A 21,647-nucleotide genomic window follows, 5' to 3' on the forward strand; every position below is an offset into this window, starting at 1 on the left:
AGAGCTAGGGGGTGACCAGAACATCATAGAGAGATGTGCAATAGCTCATTTGAACGAAAAATAAATTTTCTAGTGCCCTTTTTAAGTGACCAAAAGATGGGAGGGCAAATAGCCCCTCTTCTTCCTAATGGCCCCCTCTCCCCAAAGTCATCCAATAAAAATTTTGAGATAGTAATTTTGTTCAAAATAGTTCAAAAGTCCAGTATCTATGGTTTTGGTGACGATATGACCCTCCATATTCCCTGGGAGAAGGGCTTTAGGCTGTATCCGTATTGGACGTATCAATATCACGCGTATCAGTATGGACGTATTGTTATTGGACGTCTTGGTATCGCAGGTATCTTAGACAGATTTTTAATGGCTCACATAAAAGATATTGCTCATATTTACGTCTTTCCTATGAATTCCACCTCCAGCAAGTTCCAAACGGCACTAAAAATGGCACTTTTGGTGCCAGGTCTCATGGGGAAAAGCTGGGGCTAGTGGGCTGCCAGTGCTAGAGAGAGTGACTTTTAACCCTAGTTGGCCTTTTTTAAAATATTTGGCAAAAAAATTAAATTTCAGGCGGGGGGGGGAAGGCAAAATGGAGCAGGGGTGAGTAGGAGCAAACTGGGGTCTTGAAAGACAGGCCCTCCCCCTACCCCATAGCAAATTACGCCCCGGACTAAAAACAACCCTTTTGGTCAGGGGAGACTCTCCAGCCTTTTTATTGGGGGGGGGGGACAATAAAGGGTTCATATCCCGATAGTCTTGGCCCATGGGCTATATAACACTATTTTCAAAAAATTATTGAGGGGGGGGGTAACTGCCCACTCCCCCTTTCCCTTCTCAAAAGACGCCCCAGCTTTTGGTTTCAATTCTGAAGTAGAAAAGCGTGGAAGTACAAAACTATATCATCATTGTAATAGTTATTGTCCAAATTCCTTAACTGGAGGTTTTCAAGAACACCTCCCGTATGTTCCTCCTCCAAGCCCCCTTATTGACTACCCAATTAAGGTACACACACCAATATATCTGATTAGATTATTAAAGGTGGGGTTCTGGTAGTACAACCTTGGACTTCAAATAGTGCTCGAATGTGCGAATGTGCTCGAAGTCTGATTGTTTGAGTTGTTTTTTTCAATCACGGTTTTTCCCCTTCTAAATGATCATTTTCAGATAATTTCACTGTTTTTGTAAATCTGATGAACCCATTTTTAAAATATGTCCCTGGAAGGTATTTTTTCAAGCATTTTGATTAAAAAGAGAGTAGAGGTCTTCAATTTCATAGTTTGCAACGACATTCTTAGTATATCACTGAATCCATACCCCAGAGAATGGTGTAATTCTGTCAAAATCCTAGGGAGGGGAGGGGGGCTCAAATTTGATGTCAATTTTCCCAAATCATGTGAAAATCACAGAGAAAACTTAAAAAAAAACATTCAGCGATATTAAAGGTAAAGATGTACTGAAGAAAACTGACCTGTTTCAGTGGATGCTTGAATTATGCAGGCTTATCTTAGTTTTGACCACATTTTGCAGAAGCTGAATTTCAGCTAGGGGGAGACTGGGGTGTGGGAGAGGCAGTTGCTCCCTCTGCCCCATAGGAAATTACGCCCCTGACCCTAGCCCCTTACGACTTAGTGGCTGGAGAAGTGTAATGTCGATACATGTATGTGGTTCTAGAACCACTCAAAGTTGTATATTAAAAGAAGGATTACTTATTGTTATACTTACTTATTCAAATTATCTACGTGACAATTCCACCGTAATGTTCTCTCCATGCGTAATACTGTGCATCCAAAAAGGAAGAAAGGCAGATGAAAACACTTCTGTAGGAGAATTAAGAAATTATAAGTTAAGTCAGTATCAATACGTAAATGAAACCCAAAGAGCAGAAATTAACATGATTAGGGCTCACGACCCCTATGTCTTCTCAAGGCCAAAGCATAGTTTGCAATTTACTGAGAAGATAATTTAGATCTTTTAAATTTGATGTAAAGATCTTTTAAATGATGATGTAACGAACCCAGAAATAAGTAGATTGGAAGTAGAAACGGTATCAAATATAAGTAGAATATAAGTGGTTTATGCATAAATTGTTTGAAGAACTTGGATAAGAAATTAGACTTTCTGAGACCCACATAAGGCTTTTCTCAGACAAATGACTTTAATTGTAAAACCGGCTCAAAAACTGAAAGGGTTAGCATCACATAAAATACTGGCTTCTTGAGCCAAATGCAGTCGGACCAAAAATATTTAAAATACTTCTGTCTGTAAAGGCGGAATTTTCTTACAAACACTGCTTCTTATTTCAAATCTAAAGGGAATATAGTCATCTGTTTTAGAATTCTTAAGCTGTTGTGTTTGATTTCACCGACTTCAAACACTTTTTAGCGAATCGTCGACGACCAGGTAGCAGTGGTCGCCTTTCGTTTTAGCCTGTACTTCGTCTGAAGGGTAGTGCAAAAGGTGACACTGGATAGCCGATTGCGCTTGTCAGTCTAAATTGTTTTTAAGAGACTATTACGACGTTTGAAAATAGCAAAGAGAAGAAAAATTTCACTATCTTCTACACGTTCTTGAAATTTTAGGTCCAGTAGGCGCTTTTACACAGGCAATATATTTCTAGAACAAAACTGGGTCAACCTTTTACAGTCTATGTCATCTGGGGAGCAAACTAAAGCCAAATCTCACAACGCCCTTTCAATACTTGCTTTATCATGCGAAAGAAGTACAAAGGAAGTGAAAAAAGGCTGCAGAGTTATAGTTTTTCCTGAAGGAGTGAAAGACAGATTCACAAGCTCAATAAGATTTTATATTACTAATTAATTGTATTAATTTAAAAAAGCTTTTTCCACAAAACAACTTTTTTAAAGAAAAATGAAGAGCTCCATTAAGCTAAAAATGAGCAGAAATAAAGTCAAATTATCTTCCAAGAATAAAAATACCACAAATACCTATCAATAAGTAATCGAAACTCAAAACGTAGAGAAATTACAATAAATAGCCGAGTCAAACTCGAAACAAGCAAAAATTATCATGAGTAGGTCTAATAAACCCCCTGTCGTCTTAACACCAGAACATAATTTGAGTACCAGATGCATACTTGCATCAGGTGCCTGATGATAATTTGATTTTGAACTTCCCAGAAATTTCAAGACAACTTAGGATCTGGGGAGATGTGTCCCGATGGTCCACATCGCTGCGTAAGTCCCTAAGCAACTGAAAAAGTAAGGCTCACAAGCAATCTCCACCGTGACGTCATTTAAATTAAAAAGCAGTAATATCGATGCTTAAACAAAAACATCATTGCTTGCCAACAATTATGACGTTATTTTCAACATATAGCTTGCAATTCCAATGCAATATTATTTAGTTGAGGAAAAATATCTAAGAAGTTATGTCATTTTTAAGAGAAGTGCCTTCCAAAATGAGCTCGAGTACTCAGGAAAAGAAAAAAGTAAAACTGGCCAAGGAAGCTTTGGAGAACAATAACTTTGAAAAAGCCCTTGCTGAATCTAAAGATATTTTAGAAATCAATCCCGACAATGTTCCTGGACTTATCCTATGTGCAAGAGCCCTGAAGAAACTTGAAAAACCCGAAGAAGCTGTTATTCAGTTGGAAAATGCAGTTAAATTACAGCCAGAAAATCAAACTGCTTGGGACGGCCTGGCTTCACTTCTGCAGGGTAAGGAAGAACGCAAAAATTTAGAAAAACTCGAAAACGTTTACATGAATCTACTAGAAAACCTGAAGGAAGACAAGTCGAAGGCCACAGATTTTCTTGGAAGACTATTGAAGGTTCAAATTCAACTAGAAAAATTTACAGAGGCCATACCAACTGCGTTGAAGAGAATACAATTGCTGGGAGAGAAGGAGAATCACGATAGCTTAAAAGAAACTTTTAGATTACTCTGTAAATCGTTGCTTGAAGAAGAAGACTCACGAAAAGAAAAAGAACTAATACACAAGAGTTTCATGGCTGGTGAGTGCATCGTCGACCCTTTAATTCGTTCATCTTATTGCAAAATCCTTGAGAAGAATCATATGTGGTCTGAACTCCACAAATTTTCGTTGATTAACACAGAAGACATTTCATGGATGAGCATGTATGTTTGTCGATTGTTTCTCGAATACGCTGCTTGGAATCTTAGTTTGCAATTAGATGAAAAGGCTATTAAGGAAGCTATAGAAACATGTGATGTAACAGGTTATAAGATTCTGGCTGAGGCAACGCTACTTTACAAAGAGAAAACCTATGTTGATGCAAGAAATAAATTTGAGAATGGAAGTGCAATAGAAGACCTATCATCAGCCAAAGAGCTTTATTATGAAACTTTGGTAGCTCTTGGTGATTGGACAAAGATTATAGTATTCAGCCGGCTAAAGATTAATCAGGGTGAACCAGAGAAATGGAAAGTGCGGCTTGCACATGGCATTGCATGTAGTGTAGAAGAGAACCAAGCTCTTGGTCTGAATAGAAATGAAAAACTATTAAACTCGGTGCTGATTCTGTGTGAACAAGTTCCTCATAAGAATAGCTCGTCTGTTGAGGCAGCAGTCCAAATATTACTGGGGAACCTTGGCAAAGCACTTCAGATTTTAAAACTAAACCCTCTTCTGGAAGCTGACCTCGAGCAAGCACTTGCATATCTAAAACTATGGATAGCGAAAGACCAATTTGAAAAAGCCCTATCTCTTTGTGAGAAAATTCTTGAAAATTTTTGCGACTGGAGAGTCTTTCTCTTCAAGGGAAAGCTACTCCTGCAAAATAGAGATAGTGAATCAGCTACAGCACTGGATAATGTTTTGAAGTTGAATCCTGAAAGTTGGGAAGCAAAAATGGTAAAGGCAGAAATTTTATTGGAAGCTGGGGACTATCAAAGTAGTTTAATACTCTTCCATGAAGCACTACTTCTGAGGCCTATTGGAAGAAATATTTTTGAGAAAGTAATGAAAATTTGCTCTAGGGTGAATGACGTACAGACTGAAATAGATGCACTGGAAATTTATTGCGCAAAGTCTCACGATTTCCCTGCTCTTCTTCACCTAGGGATCAGAAAACTGGAAACTGAAGACAAAAACGGTGCCATACTTTCCTTACAGAGTGCTCTGCGTTTCAAATTAAGAGATAATTCAGTATGGATGCTATTGGGGGATGCATACATGCTTCGTGGCTCTTTTGACTCTGCAGTGAAAGCTTTACAGCGATCTATTGAAATTGAGGCCACACCTGAGGCAGTTTATTTACTTGGAAGAGCACATTTGGCTCTTAATGAGCCCGAGAAAGCCGCCAAATTAATCAAAGAAGGGATGGAGATGTTTAAGAAAGTTATGGAAAACCATGATCGAATTCTATTCCTTGAGGGGCTTGCTGAAGCACAATCCTTAATCTCTGAAGAAGCAATGAAAACATCCAGTTTTGGAAAATCTATGGAACACTTCCTTTTATCGTTCAATAATTATGAAATATTGACCCAAGAGAGTCCTGAAGATTTACTTGGCTGGAGTGGAATTGCTAGAGTCTCTAAATATATCGCTGAACTTGAACCTTCGAAACTTCTTGAAGACGTTCTTAAACACAAAGGCCAGCAAGCAGCATTTGATGTTTCGATTGGATGCTGGAAGAAATCACTTGAGCTTGACCCTACCTGCTCCGTATCATTGCGCAACCTAGCTTTAACTTATTTAAGTAAGGCCATTTTTTGCTCTGGAGGTAATGAAGGGTCAGAGGTTTTTGAGCTGTCTGTTTTGACTGCTGTAAAAGCAGTTGACGCTCAATCTGGTGTCCCTGAAAACTGGCTTTGTCTTGGACTGGCTTCCTATTGGAAAGGAGAACTTGCGTTATCACAACATTCATATATTAAAGCAGTGATGATTGAAGATCGATGTGTTGAGGCTTGGGTTGGTCTTGGCTCTCTTTACCTGAAATCTGGAAATTTAGAATTGGCTAAGAAAATGTTCTCTGAGGCCCAGTCAAAATACTTATTCACCTATTTACCAGCAAGGACAGGCCAAGCCTTAATTGGTGAGACAGTCAGACCTGACGAGGAGATGGATTTATGTCGTCAATATATCACAACAAGTATATCAAGGTGCAGTTAAATGATATGCAGACACTGAAATCCCTGAAGGAAGGACCCTCTATATCTTCCCATCTGCGATACACTCAATAATATGAATGCAGTACACACGGCACTAGAATACCTAGGACAATTGGAAGCTATTGGAAGAATGAATTTATGGTAAAAAAAATGTCTATGCTCTGCTATTAGACAAACTGGATTTCTCAGAAAGCCGAAAAGACTTTTTGAAGAAATAGTTGCAAGTGTAAGTGAACACACTTCTAGAGAAGCGAAACATTCAATATTCTGTAATTTGGCAAGATATGGGCTGTTAAGCAAGGAATATGAAATTGCTCTGCGCATTGTAAAATTATTCAAGTATCTTCACCTTGAATAATGGTATAATGCACAAACGACATTTTAATATTTTTTGCTTGACATCTCACATCTTCCCAAATTAAAATTACAATTTCGATTTTATTTATGCAATGACTATTAGATAGGCTCGTTCTTAATTTGTCAGCAAAGTTTTCAAATAATTTTTAATCAACCAATTTTGAAGACATTAAAAAGTATATCACAGAATTTCTTTGCCATTAGCTTCTGTCTCTCTCTCTTCAAATACTTTACTTTTTGTCTTGACCCAAAACTATTTTTTAAGGGTTTCTAATGGTTATTTCTTATAACGACATTAATTGATGTTCAAAATAACTTATGGGCGTCGAGACTAAATTAAATGGCAAAAGTTAGTAGTGTTTAAACCTTTTCACGGAAATTTATTTCACTTTAAATTTCCGTTCCTTAAATACACATCTGATGTTAAAGTAAAAAAGATAGGCGTTATTGAAACTGCGTATTATTTTCCAAAGATATAATGAGTAGGGCGTCGTTCAGGCATTAAAATTCTGCCTGCTATGGCGCTTTACTCATATGGGGGTTTTTTATTATTCTCGAAATGCGCTTAAAATTAGCCTTTCCTATGTTAAAGGCAAAAATTTCTTCACTGAGGTAAAAAAAATGTTCCAAGTTACAATATTTTCCACCAAAAAAGCAAAAAGTAATATATGCTCACTATATATAGTTTTTTTTTTCTGCAGGAAGAATAGCCATAGAATCATGAAAAATAGCCATAGAAACAAGAATTTAAAAGCGAATTTTCCTACAATTTTTTTTGTACTAATTACAACATCGAAAATAAAAATTAAAATTACCGTTAAAAAATTGAACTGTTGAGCTTTAAGCAATTGAATCATTATATATTCAATTTTCATTTTAATTTAATTAGTTCTTTCCAAGACTGTTCTAGACACTTATCATTTTTGCATCAAAAAAGAGTTCAGTTTCTTCCCCTTCCCAAAGTGTAAAAGTCTAAAGCCTACGCGTAATTAGCGCTTTAATAAAAACAAGTTATTTTACAAATGCTTTTTTTGTACTCATTACAACTTTGAAAATAAAAAGAAAAACTACAGTCAAATCAAATCTTGGACTAGGAGCTTTCAGCAAATTATATCATTATGCTGTTTGAGACACAAAGTTGACGTATGGTTGAATAACCTCTTATTCACTTTGTATTGTGGTTCTTAATGAACCGAACATACCCAACAGTCAATTAAAATTAATGGCAAATTATCTTCTTTCAAAAGTTCTTTAGTTAAAGACACCTTAACAACTTTTAGGTTTGTAGTAGTAGCAATGGCAGCATCAGTAGAAATGGTGACAGCAGTAATATATGCTTGCAGACTGATTTAGTTCATCGTGTCATCAATACTACTGCCTTGACTTACACTAGTTGCTTTCCTTTTTAAGACGTTTTGAGTGTATTAATATATCAAAGAATTTATAGGTGGATGTTGAACTAAACCAAAACGAACTCTGATCATGTAGATTGTCAAAAGGGTGAAAAAGAAACATCACAATAACGGCTTACGTCATTAAGTTAGACCTTTCAGGGTAAGATGTGATGAATTTTGAACTAGCCAGAAGACACTATCTGTATTCTTTTAACACTTTCTGTGGTTACTGTAACTAATGACAATAAGGGCATTAAGTTAAAACGCTTTGAGGGAGTTTCAATTAGACAAAAAAACTATACGCATGTAAGTATTAAAAAGGCATATAAGCAAAATAGGCAGCGCTGCTCTGTCATAGCTAGTAATGTCATTGATATTTTATAGGAGCTAAGTTGATCGAAAATTCCAAAGTACTCTTTATAAGAATCAAAAGTGATTGGTGGGCAATTAGCCCTTCTCTTTAGCACTCCTATTTAGAAAATGTAAAAACTATGTTGAACACTATTATTTCTGTAGAGACTTTTAAAAGGTTGGATGTTGTTAAAAATTATTATAAAAATTTCTGCTGCATGCAAAGGGGTGGTCAAACTACAAATTCTTAAATCAGAACCAAAAACATCTAAAATCTTATTACATTTCTCTCTTAAAAATAAATAACGAAAAAAAAAATCAATTTAAGAAACTTTATATAAAAAGTAATTTTTAAAAATAAAACTAAATAAATAAATAATACCAAAAATTACAAAAATATAAGCAAATCGTCTTCCAAGCGTAAAACAATCTAAAATCATTATCGATAAACAAACGAAACCCGAAACGAACAAAAATTAAAATAAATGACCGAGTCAAACTAAAAACAAGCATATGTTAACATGAGCAGGGGTCAAAACCCCTATGCCTGCCCAAGGCCAGAACATAATATGCATTACTTTTTTGTACAGTATTCAAACGGTAATCTGTACAAAAAGTATGGTTTAATGCTGCTTTCTAGGACTATGCTAAGAGAAAGGTTGAGATGGATAGGGTACTTTTTGCGGATAAAAGATGACCGATTTCCGAAAATTGTCCAATTTGGCCAGCCGTCTTGGGCTAAAGGGAATGAAGGTCGTCCAAGGTTGGGGTGGAAGTAAGTCGTAAAGGAAAATTTAAGGGAAATGGGAACTTCCTTGGAGGGCGTAAATAGGAAGGCTTTGAATAGATTAGAACAGAAGAGGAGGATGTGTAGCTGTTTTGGCCTCAGGTGGCTTGGTGCTGCAGTGACTTGTTGGTAGTAGTAGTAATTTTTATGTTTCTTTTGATTTATCTAATATTAACATATTTATTTTCTATTTTTCTAATTTTTCTAGTTTTTACTTAATTTTTATTTCCATTAGGCTAAATTTTTGTGTTAATTCTACATTTTTAACACGGAACAGGCATAGATATACATTTTGTTGGAGTCGTATGTAATTACAGGAATGTCTAGAAAACTGAGCTGGTTCATGTTTAGTATATATTAACTTTGCATAGGCTAAGCTCTTAGTCCAACCTCCCCAACCCTTCACAATGTTATAAAGATGTGTATATGCCCATCTTTTATTATAAACAGTCAACACTTTTTTTTTGGGGGGGGGGGGGGGTGAGCTCAAAAAATATCTTACAAACTTGTTCTTCTAAAGATATTTGTATTCTTTAAGATTAGTTATTTTTCAAACAGTTCGTGGTAACGAACTGTAAGTAAGGAGCGACCCGACTCAATGGTAACCAAAACTGTAGAAAACGGAATTTTGATACCAATAGATAAATCAAATAAACAAATTTTAAAGCTGATTTCAAATATATAAGTTTCATCAAGTTTAGTCCTACTTATCAAAAGTTACCTGAGAAAATTTGGCTGATTTTCGAAAAAGGGGGAAAGACCCCCTAAAAGCTGTAGAACCTTAAAGAAAACCACACCATCATATTCAGCGTATCAGAGAACCGTAATGCGGAGGCTCCAAGCTCCTATCTACAAAAATGTGGAATTTTGCATTCTTTGCCAGAAGAATGGTCACGGATGCGTGTTTATTTGTTTGTTTTTTGTTGTTTTTTTCCCAGGGGTGATTGTATCGACCCAATGATCCTAGAATATCATGGGAAGGCTCATTCAAACGAAAACTAAACGTTCTAGTGCCCTCTTTAAGTGATCAATATGATAACTATGTCTTTTAGAATGACTCAACCCCCCGAAGTCCCCGGAGGGAGGGCTGAAAGTTATGAACTTTACCCAATGTTAACATACAGTCTTGGTTATTGGGAAGTATACAGACGTTTTCAGAGGGGATTTTTTCTGGTAGTGGGGGGGAGTGGGTCGGGGGTTTTGTGGGAGGATCTTACCATGAAGGAAGTTTTCATGGGAGATGGGACATTGCTATGAAGGGGGGGCCGGATTTCCCAGCATTATTTAAATAAAGATCAGAAATTATATATAAAAAAAACAAGTTTTATAGCTGAAAGTAAGGAGCAACATCAAGACTTAAAACGACAGAAAACATTAAGTATATGATTGGGTTCATCCCCTAGTGAACGGTAATGAACTTTCTAATTAACGGTATTTGTGATTAAGGGGTCATTTTTAAAGAATTGGAACAAAATTCGTACTTTAGCTTAAAGAGCGAGGTATTGACTAGGGGGTGAACCGTCTAATATACAAATTAAAAATATAAGAGTATAGAGGTTCGTTACGTAAGTTAATTCGTAAGTTACGTATATTTATTACTAATAAAAATGTTCGTAAATAAAATCAAACGGGTTTCGAGAAAGCCATTTAACCAAATAAAAGTAAAATTAATATTTATATTTTTTTAAATCATTCATGGACGGTTAGCCAAAATAAAAACCTGCATTAATTCAAAAACGTTCAAAAATTAAATAAACAAAAAACAAGTTTTTTTAACTGAAATTAAGGAACGACGTTAAAACTTGAAACGAACAGAAATTATTCCGTATATGAAGGGGGCTGTCCCCTCCTCAACGCCTCGCTCCTTATGCTAAAGTTCGACTTTCTCACAACTCTATTTTTTAGTAGTTTTATTTTTTATCTATTTTATTAGTAGAGCACTAAAATCAATACCATAGAGGTCTGAGAGTATATTTTCAACCATAAAGTCGCTCAGAGGAGGATAATCTTCGTAAATGTTGAGTAACTGCTTGTAAGTATAACCACGACATCTGAAAACGAAATATAGTAGCGCATTAAAACCACGGCTTTTAGTCGTCAGATTCTGCACTGTCTTTACGCTAAAGTTTGACTTTCTCACAACTCTATTTTTTTTAAGCAATGAAAAACTTTAGCGTAAAGAGTAAGACATTAAGGAGGGGACAACCCCTTTTATATACGGAATAATTTCTGTTCGTTTTAAGTTTTAACGTCGTTCCTTACTTTCAGTTGAAAAAAATTGTTTTTTGTTTATTTAATCTCTCAAAGATACGAATAGGAAAAATGTTACTATGCTAACTTCGACCGTTCTGGCTTCTGGTTCGAGTCAATAAAAAGTTTGTTTAATAAATTTATGATTGACAATTTGAAACACAAAACAAAATGCCTGCAATATTTTCTTTTCTTCTTATAGATAATAAAGACCCGAGCTTGTCGTGTTCATACATATTATTTTTGGGCCCTTTCCCTTTCTTACAGGGCCTTGAATTAATTCTGTATATTTTCTTTAGGTATCGAAACTCGAAAGTAATCTTCAGAAGTCTAATCAATCATGTGCAGTATTTTCAAGTATTTTCTATGTTGTCTTGAAATTTTTGGGAAGTTTAAAATCAAATTATCATCAGGCACCTGATGCAAGTATGCATCTGGTACTCAAATTATGTTCTGGTGTTAAGACGACAGGGGGTTTATTAGACCTACTCATGATAATTTTTGCTCGTTTCGAGTTTGACTCGGCTATTTATTGTAATTTCTCTACGTTTTGAGTTTCGATTACTTATTGATAGGTATTTGTGGTATTTTTATTCTTGGAAGATAATTTGACTTTATTTCTGCTCATTTTTAGCTTAATGGAGCTCTTCATTTTTCTTTAAAAAGGTTGTTTTGTGGAAAAAGCTTTTTTAAATTAATACAATTAATTAATAATATAAAATTTTATTGAGCTTGTGAATCTGTCTTTCACTCCTTCAGGAAAAACTATAACTCTGCAGCCTTTTTTCACTTCCTTTGTACTTCTTTCGCATGATAAAGCAAGTATTGAAAGGGCGTTGTGAGATTTGGCTTTAGTTTGCTCCCCAGATGACATAGACTGTGAAAGGTTGACCCAGTTTTTTTCTAGAAATATATTGCATGTGTAAAAGCGCCTACTGGACCTAAAATTTCGAGAACGTGTAGAAGATAGAGAAATTTTTCCTCTCTTTGCTATTTTCAAACGTCATAATAGTTTCTTAAAAACAGTTTAGACTGAAAAGCGCAATCGGCTATCCAGTGTCACCCTTTGCACTACTCTTCAGACGAAGTACAGGCTAAAACGAAAGGCGACCACTGCTCCCTGGTCGTCGACGATTCGCTAAAAAGTGTTTGAAGTCGGTGAAATCAAACACAACAGCTTAAGAATTCTAAAACAGATGACTATATTCCCTTTAGATTTGAAATAAGAAGCAGTGTTTGTAAGAAAATTCCGCCTTTACAGACAGAAGTATTTGAAATATTTTTGGTCCGGCTGCATTTGGCTCAAGAAGCCAGTATTTTATGTGATGTTAACCCTTTCAGTTTTTGAGCCGGTTTTACAATTAAAGTCAATTGTCTGAGAAAAGCCTTATGTGGGTCTCAGAAAGTCTAATTTCTTATCCAAGTTCTTCAAACAATTTATGCATAAACTACTTATATTCTACTTATATTTGATACCGTTTCTACTTCCAATCTACTTATTTCTGGGTTCGTTACATCATCATTTAAAAGATCTTTACATGTAATTTAAAAGATCTAAATTATCTTCTCAGTAAATTGCAAAGACATGAGAAGACTTTGGCCTTGAGAAGACATAGGGGTCGTGAGCCATAATCATGTTAATTTCTGCTCTTTGGGTTTCATTTACGTATTCATACTGATTTAACTTATAATTTCTTAATTCTCCTACAGAAGTATTTTCATCTGCCTTTCTTCCATTTTGGATGCACAGTATTACGAATGGAGAGAACATTACGGTGGAATTGTCACGTAGATAATTTGAATAAGTAAGTATAACAATAAGTAATCCTTCTTTTAATATACAACTTTGAGTGGTTCTAGAACCACATGTATGTATCGACATTACACTTCTCAAGACACTAAGTCGTAAGGGGCTAGGGTCAGGGACGTATTTTCCTATGGGCTAGAGGGAGCAACTGCCTCCCTCACACCCAAGTCTCCCCCTAGCTGAAATTCAGTTTCTGCAAAATGTGGTCAAAACTAAGATAAGCCTGCATAATTCAAGCATCCACTGAAACAGGTCAGTTTTCTTCAGTACATCTTTACCTTTAATATCGCTTAAAGTTTTTTTTTAAGTTTTCTCTGTGATTTTCACATGATTTGGGAAAATTGACATCAAATTTGAGACCCCCTCCCCTCCCAAGGATTTTGACAGAATTACACCATTCTCTGGGGTCTGGATTCAGTGATATACTAAGAATGTCGTTGCAAACTATGAACTGGAAGACCTCTACTCTCTTTTGAATCAAAAGGCTTGACAAAATACCTTCCCGGGACATATTTTAAAAATGGGTTAATCTTATTTACAAAAACAGTGAAATTATCTGAAAATGATCAGTTAGAAGGGGAAAAACCGTGATTGAAAAAAACAACTCAAACAATCAGAATTCGAGCAAAAGACACTATTTGAAGTCTAAGGTTGTACTACCAGAACCCCACCTTTAATAATCTAATCAGATATATTGGTGTGTGTACCTTAATTGGGTAATCAATAAGGGGGCTTGGAGGAGGAACATACGGGAGGTGTTCTTCAAAACCTCCAGTTAAGGAATTTGGACAAGAAATATTACAATGATTATATAGTTTTGTACTTCCACGATTTTCTACTTCAGAATTGAAACCAAAAGCTGGGGCGTCTTTTGATAATGGCACGGTGGGAGCGGACAGGTACCTCCCCCCTCAATAATTTTTTGAAAAGAGTGTTATATAGCCAATGGTCAAATACTATCGGGATATGAACCCTTTATTGTCCCCCCCCCCCCAATAAAAAGGCTGGAGGGTCTCCCCTGACCAAAAGTGTTCTTTCTAGTCAGGGGCGTAATTTGCTATGGGGTAGGGGGAGGGACTGTCTTTCAAGACCCCAGTTTGCTCCTACTACCCATGCCCCAGTTTTCCGTCCCCCCCCGCCTGACATTTAATTGTGGTCACAAATCTGTTCAAAAAGGCCAACAAGGGTTAAACGTCACTCTATCGAGCACTGGCAGCCCACTAGCCCCAGCTTTTCCACTTGAGACCTGGCACCAAAAGTGCCATTTTTAGTGCCGTTTGGAACTTGCTGGAGGTGGAATTCATAGGAAAGACGTAAATATGAGCAATATCTTTTATGTGAGCCATTAAAAATCTGTCTAAGATACCTGCGATACCAAGACGTCCAATAACAATACGTCCATACTGATACGCGTGATATTGATACGTCCAATACGGATACAGCGTAAAGCCCTTTTCCCAGGGAATATGGAGGGTCATATCGTCACCAAAACCATAGATATTGGACTTTTGAACTATTTTGAACAAAATTACTATCTCAAAATTTTTATTGGATGACTTTGGGGGGAGGGGGCCATTAGGAAGAAGAGGGGCTAGTTGCCCTCCCATCTTTTGGTCACTTAAAAAGGGCACTAGAAAATTTAATTTCCGTTCAAATAAGCTATTACACATCTCTCTATGATGTTCTGGTCACCCCCTAGCTCTGCTAGAAGAATAATCGTTTTCGACCATGCTGATTCAAATGGTACACTTTCTATTTTGATCTAACGCTAAATTCAAGGGCTTTTAGGTTTTTTTTTCGAAATCACCATAAATTTCTTTTCGCAATAAACTTTTACTTTTAGGACGAACCAAAATAATAGTTACCTTTCCTGAATAAGTGTTAGATGACGATTTTTTTCACTAGATAGCTTTTTTCTCAACGCATTTTTTTACTTTTGATTACTATGGGCTGTGGTTCGCTCTTTACTACGTTGCAGCTACTGCTGCAACCATGAAACCAGGAAAGTATGCTGGAGATTGCTAAGTTCAAATAACAGTGATAGTATATTTATTTAGAATGGAAATGTACCATATGTCTGAAATATGTGGTGGCGCAGTGGATTGATCTCATCTTGGCACGAGGCCCTGGGTCCCATCCCAGCTCCCAAAGTACTCGCACTTGTACACTTTTAGTTAAAACGCGTCGTTAAATCCATTGATTGGTAGAAAATTTTTTAGCTGAGCCCTAAGTCACAAGCATTCTTTATACTTATCCTTAGAAGTGCATAACAGCCTGAAAGAATATCCTTAACGAAAATAAGGAGACTTCTCTGGAGGAAGGCATCTGCACCCACATACTCATAAAACCCATTATTAGCTTTACATATTCCCGTTGTTCATAAAGACTCTTCATAATAATTTGTATTGGAGCATCAACTAGTCTTCACACCCTTCCCACGGTGTGCACTAATGGCTTTAGCTGCCAAGATCCTTTGGAAAGACATGTGGCAATTGATAGGACAAGTAGCTACTTTTATCGGCAATGTAACACATCGTAATTAGAGCGCATAAAGCTTTTATGTCTAAGTTCATCACGATTGATAGGAAATCTCTTCATATTATGCACCTTAATTATATCTCCTCTTCTAATGGCATTTGCAGTTCAATGGGTTAAAGTAATCACACGGGGGCTAATTTTAATAGCTTATTGCGCTTTGTTGTTTATCATCCTCGATGAGGATACCCAGTATATTCCCCCTACATACAATGTTCCAGCAGGCTCAAGAGCCGGAATTGACTAAGTTACGGTACGCCGAAAGATGTTCCGTTGCTTTTTACAACTCAAGATAAGAAACTTTCCCTACATACGATGTTCTTGTAGATCCAACTCTCTGAATTCTGAAAGAACCAAACTCTCAACCCGGTTTAAGTTATCAGAGAACTCATTCTGGCAACTGAAAGACACACCAGCCCGCAGATGTTTTCAGCCAAGAAAACATAGGGTAAAATAATTCCCAGCATTGACGAAATTAGTGGTACAGCAGTCTATAATTAATTTGAGCCCCGAATTTTCCTTGGTTTTTACGCGTGAAGTTGCAAGGCTCTCCCTAGATACGACACTCCTGTACATCCTTCTCTTAATTCTGCAAGAAAAGAAATCTCAAACTGATTGGAGAGATAGGACATTCAATCTGGAAACTGAAAAATGCAACAGTCAGTAGATGAATCCAGCCAACAAAATATAGTGTCAACAAACTCCAAGTATGGAAATAATGAGTGGTACAGGAAGAAATCACTATTTTGAATACAAATTTCCCTGGTTTTTACAACTGATGAAGATACCAAGTTCTGCCAACATACCACGTTCCTTTAGATCCAATTTTCCAAATCCTTGCTGAAGCAATTGGTTGATCAGTAATAATCTACCTATATATTGGAGTTTTTACCTGATTCTGTTACCTGATTTTCTGAAACGTTGTCAAGTAAACTTTTTAAATGACACCATATAAGGTAGATTACAATCATAAACGATGTCATATTCCCCTTACACAAAAAATTTTGGAGCACAGTCAATTACTATAAACGGTTTGTAGTAGCAATTCATTTTCTATAGTCGGAAAATCGCTTACAGTTGAATTTACTAGAACAACTCCAGAAACTTAAAAACTATTTAAATAGTATTTCAATAGTTCTTAATAGTATTTCAATGGCTATCTTATAATTTCTGATCTGTAACTTTCGGATCAAATTGTTTAGTTGCGGGACAGCATGGCCAAATCGCACTTCTCAGTGGTGAGAGTTCTTTTGTAACTTAAATAGGGTACTAAAATTTTAATCCCCACGAAAGAGCCCTCTTGATTTAATACAAAATGAAGACTTCCTGGTGGAAGCAAAGAGCAAAGTTGAAACTTAAAACAATCAATCCAAACAAATTTTGTTAAAATCGGGCATTACCATACTAGTTTTTACTTCCTATCTCTCTTAAACTTCCCCGTGAATTGTATCCGCCACAAAAACCAAGTAAAACAAACGCGAACTACCACAAAAGCCACACTGCCCACACTAAGAGATTAGAAAGAATGCAATCTATGATCGAGGGCTTGTTCGGTTACGGCTTTTTTTAGATTCAAAGTATGTTCGAGGACTTGCTTTATCTGACTGTGCAAATTTAACTATATCATTTTGTGGTTAACCCGAGTTCAAGTTATTTTATTCTTAGCTTTATCTTAGTTCGTTTATTCAATTTCTTTTTATCTGATCTTTAATTTCAGGATCCCTTTTCTGGCGGATCCCTTTTCCAAATAGCTACACATACATAGAGGAACATAATTTTCATTCCTTCATGTTTACAGAAAATTAGAAACATTAATACCGTTTCTCAGTCTTTATTTTGACACACATAAAAACAAAAAATCAGTAGTCACTTTAGGCCTTGAAGCAACGAATACTGATTAATTGAGAAAAATGCGCATCATAGTCAGCGTTGACGTAATAAAAAGTGAAGTATCTTCCCTGGATTTCCCACTAGTAGTATTATAAGAAATCGATGGCAGTATAAATTCATGATTGTAGCTGCTACCTAGTAAAAGGGCAAACCACGGCCCGTACTAATCAAATCTTAAAATGTGTTTTGGAAAAAGACTCAAGCGAGAAAGAATCTCCATTTGAAGCAGACGCGGGAATGGTATTCATTATTTTGCCTTGTCATAACTGTAAAATTAAACAGTTTATGGTAACGAACTGCAAGTATTAAGTGACCTGGCCTAATAGTAGCCACAACCGCCAAAAAAAGGATTTTAAAAACAATTGATACATTTAAAGATGCTTTTTTTGGCTAATAATAAGCTTATAAAATTAAGTTTTAAGGTACCCATCCGAAGCAATGAGTCTGAAAATCTGCCTATTAAAACAGATGAACTCGGTGCTGATTCTGTGTGAACAAGTTCCTCACAAGAATAGCTCGTCTGTTGAGGCAGCAGTCCAAATATTACTGGGGAACCCTGGCAAAGCACTTCAGATTTTAAAACTGAACCCTCTTCTGGAAGTTGACCTCGAGCAAGCACTTGCATATCTAAAACTATGGATAGCGAAAGACCAATTTGAAAAAGCCCTATCTCTTTGTGAGAAAATTCTTGAAAATTTTTGCGACTGGAGAGTCTTTCTCTTCAAGGGAAAGCTACTCCTGCACAATAGAGATAGTGAAGCAGCTACAGCACTGGATAATGTTTTGAAGTTGAATCCTGAAAGTTGGGAAGCAAAAATGGTAAAGGCAGAAATTTTATTGGAAGCTGGGAACTATCAAAGTAGTTTGATACTCTTCCATGAAGCACTACTATTGAGGCCTATTGGAAGAAATATTTTTGAGAAAGTAATGAAAATTTGCTCCAGGGTGAATGACGTACAGACTGAAATAGATGCACTGGAAATTTATTGCGCAAAGTCACACGATTTCCCTGCTCTTCTTCACCTAGGGATCAGACAACTGGAAACTGAAGACAAAAACGGTGCCATACTTTCCTTACAGAGTGCTCTGCGTTTCAAAATAAGAGATAATTCAGTATGGATGCTATTGGGGGATGCATACATGCTTCGTGGCTCTTTTGAATCTGCAGTGAAAGCTTTACAGCGATCTATTGAAATTGAGGCCACACCTGAGGCAGTTTATTTACTTGGAAGAGCACATTTGGCTCTTAATGAGCCCGAAAAAGCCGCCAAAGTAATCAAAGAAGGGATGGAGATGTTTAAGAAATTTATGGAAAACCATGATCGAATTCTATTCCTTGAGGGGCTTGCTGAAGCACAATCCTTAATCGCTGAAGAAGCAATGAAAACATCCAGTTTTGGAAAATCTATGGAACACTTCCTTTTATCGTTCAATAATTATGAAATATTGACCCAAGAGAGTCCTGAAGATTTACTTGGCTGGAATGGAATTGCTAGAGTCTCTAAATATATCGCTGAACTTGAACCTTCGAAACTTCTTGAAGACGTTCTTAAACACAAAGGCCAGCAAGCAGCATTTGATGTTTCGATTGGATGCTGGAAGAAATCACTTGAGCGTGACCCTACATGCTCCGTATCATTGCGCAACCTAGCTTTAACTTATTTAAGTAAGGCCATTTTTTGCTCTGGAGGTAATGAAGGGTCAGAGCTTTTTGAACTGTCTGTTTTGACTGCTGTAAAAGCAGTTGACGCTCAATCTGGTGTCCCTGAAAACTGGCTTTGTCTTGGACTGGCTTCCTATTGGAAAGGAGAACTTGCGTTATCACAACATTCATATATTAAAGCAGTGATGATTGAAGATCGATGTGTTGAGGCTTGGGTTGGTCTTGGCTCTCTGTACCTGAAATCTGGAAATTTAGAATTGGCTAAGAAAATGTTCTCTGAGGCCCAGTCAAAATACTTGTTAACCTATGTACCAGCAAGGACAGGCCAAGCCTTAATTGTTGAGACAGTCAGACCTGACGAGGAAATGGATTTATGTCGTCAATATATCACAAGAAGTATATCAAGGTGCAGTTAAATGATATGCAAACACTGAATGCCCTGAAGGAATGACCCTCTATATCTTCCCATCTGCGATACACTCAATAATATGAATGCAGTACAAACGGCACTAGAATACCTAGGACAATTGGAAGCTATTGGAAGAATGAATTTATGGTAAAAAAAATGTCTATGCTCTGCTATTAGACAAACTGGATTTCTCAGAAAGGCGAAAAGACTTTTTGAAGAAATAGTTGCAAGTGTAAGTGAACACACTTCTAGAGAAGCGAAACATTCAATATTCTGTAATTTGGCAAGATATGGGCTGTTAAGCAAGGAATATGAAATTGCTCTGCGCATTGTAAAATTATTCAAGTATCTTCACCTTGAATAATGGTATAATGCACAAACGACATTTTAATATTTTTTGCTTGACATTTTACATCTTCCCAAATTGAAATTATAATTTCGATTTTATTTATGCAATGACTATTAGATAGGCTCGTTCTTAATTTGTCAGCAAAGTTTTTAAATAATTTTTAATCAACCAATTTTGAAGACATTAAAAAGTATATCACAGAATTTCTTTGCCATTAGCTTCTGTCTCTCTCTTCAAATACTTTACTATGTTGAACTAAACCAAAACGAACTCTGATCATGTAGATTGTCAAAAGGGTGAAAAAGAAACATCAACATAACGGCTTACGTCATTAAGTTAGACCTTTCAGGGTAAGATGTGATGAATTTTGAACTAGCCAGAAGACACTATCTGTATTCTTTTAACACTTTCTGTGGTTACTGTAACTAATGACAATAAGGGCATTAAGTTAAAACGCTTTGAGGGAGTTTCAATTAAACAAAAAAACTATACGCATGCAAGTATTAAAAGGGCATATAAGCAAAATAGGCAGCGCTGCTCTGTCATAGCTAGTAATATCATTGATATTTTATAGGAGCTAAGTTGATCAAGAATTCCAAGCTCTAGTACTCTTTATAAGAATCAAAAGTGATTGGTGGGCAATCAGCCCTCCTCTTTAGCACTCCTATTTAGAAAAGGTAAAAACTATATTGAACACTATTATTTCTGTAGAGACTTTTAAAAGGTTGTATGTTGTTAAAAATTATTATAAAAATTTCTGCTGCATGCACATGGCTGGCCAAACTACAAATTCTTAAAGCAGAACCAAAAACATCTCAAATATTATTACATTTCTCTCTGAAAAAGAAAGAACGAAAAATAATCAACTTAAGAAACTTTATCTACAAAGTAAGTTTTACAAAGAAAAGTAAAGAACTCCATAAAACCAAAAATGACAAAAATATAATCAAATTATCTTCCAAGCGTAAAACAATCACAAATCAGTATATATAAACAAACGAAACCCGAAACGAACAAAAATTAAAATAAATGACCGAGTCAAACTCAAAACAAGCATATGTTAACATGAGCAGGCATCAAAACCCCTATGCCTGCCCAAGGCCAGAACATAATATGCATTACTTTTTTGTACAGTATTCAAACGGTAATCTGTACAAAAAGTATGGTTTAATGCTGCTTTCTAGGACTATGCTAAGAGAAAGGTTGAGATGGATAGGGTACTTTTTGCGGATAAAAGATGACCGATTTCCGAAAATTGTCCAATTTGGCCAGCCGTCTTGGGCTAAAGGGAATGAAGGTCGTCCAAGGTTGGGGTGGAAGTAAGTCGTAAAGAAAAATTTAAGGGAAATGGGAACGTCCTTGGAGGGCGTAACTAGGAAGGCTTTGAATAGATTAGAACAGAAGAGGAGGATGTGTAGCTCTTTTGGCCTCAGGTGGCTTGGTGCTGCAGTGACTTGTTGGTAGTAGTAGTAATTTTTATGTTTCTTTTGATTTATTTAATATCAACATATTTATTTTCTATTTTTCTAATTTTTCTAGTTTTTACTTAATTTTTATTTCCATTAGGCTAAATTTTTGTGTTAATTCTACATTTTTAACACGGAACAGGCATAGATATACATTTTGTTGGAGCCGTATGGAATTACAGGAATGTCTAGAAAACTGAGCTGGTTCATGGTTAGTATATATTAACTGTGCATAGGCTAATCTCTTAGTCCGACCTCCCCAACCCTTAACAATGTTATAAAGATGTGTATATGCCTATCTT

The 21,647-nt window shown here is 36.3% G+C and overlaps 2 pseudogenes; both read left to right on the forward strand.

Moving 5' to 3' along the window:
* Positions 1-3,412: 3,412 nt before the first annotated feature.
* Positions 3,413-6,445, forward strand: LOC148942966 (tetratricopeptide repeat protein 37-like; annotated as a pseudogene).
* An 11,451-nt stretch (positions 6,446-17,896) lies between these two features.
* Positions 17,897-19,894, forward strand: LOC148942967 (tetratricopeptide repeat protein 37-like; annotated as a pseudogene).
* The last annotated feature ends 1,753 nt before the right edge of the window (positions 19,895-21,647 follow it).

This window comes from Artemia sp. Qi Xiang Cuo, chromosome 16 (assembly GCF_049724085.1).
Source record: "Artemia sp. Qi Xiang Cuo chromosome 16, ASM4972408v1, whole genome shotgun sequence".
Lineage (NCBI taxonomy): Eukaryota > Metazoa > Arthropoda > Branchiopoda > Anostraca > Artemiidae > Artemia > Artemia sp. Qi Xiang Cuo.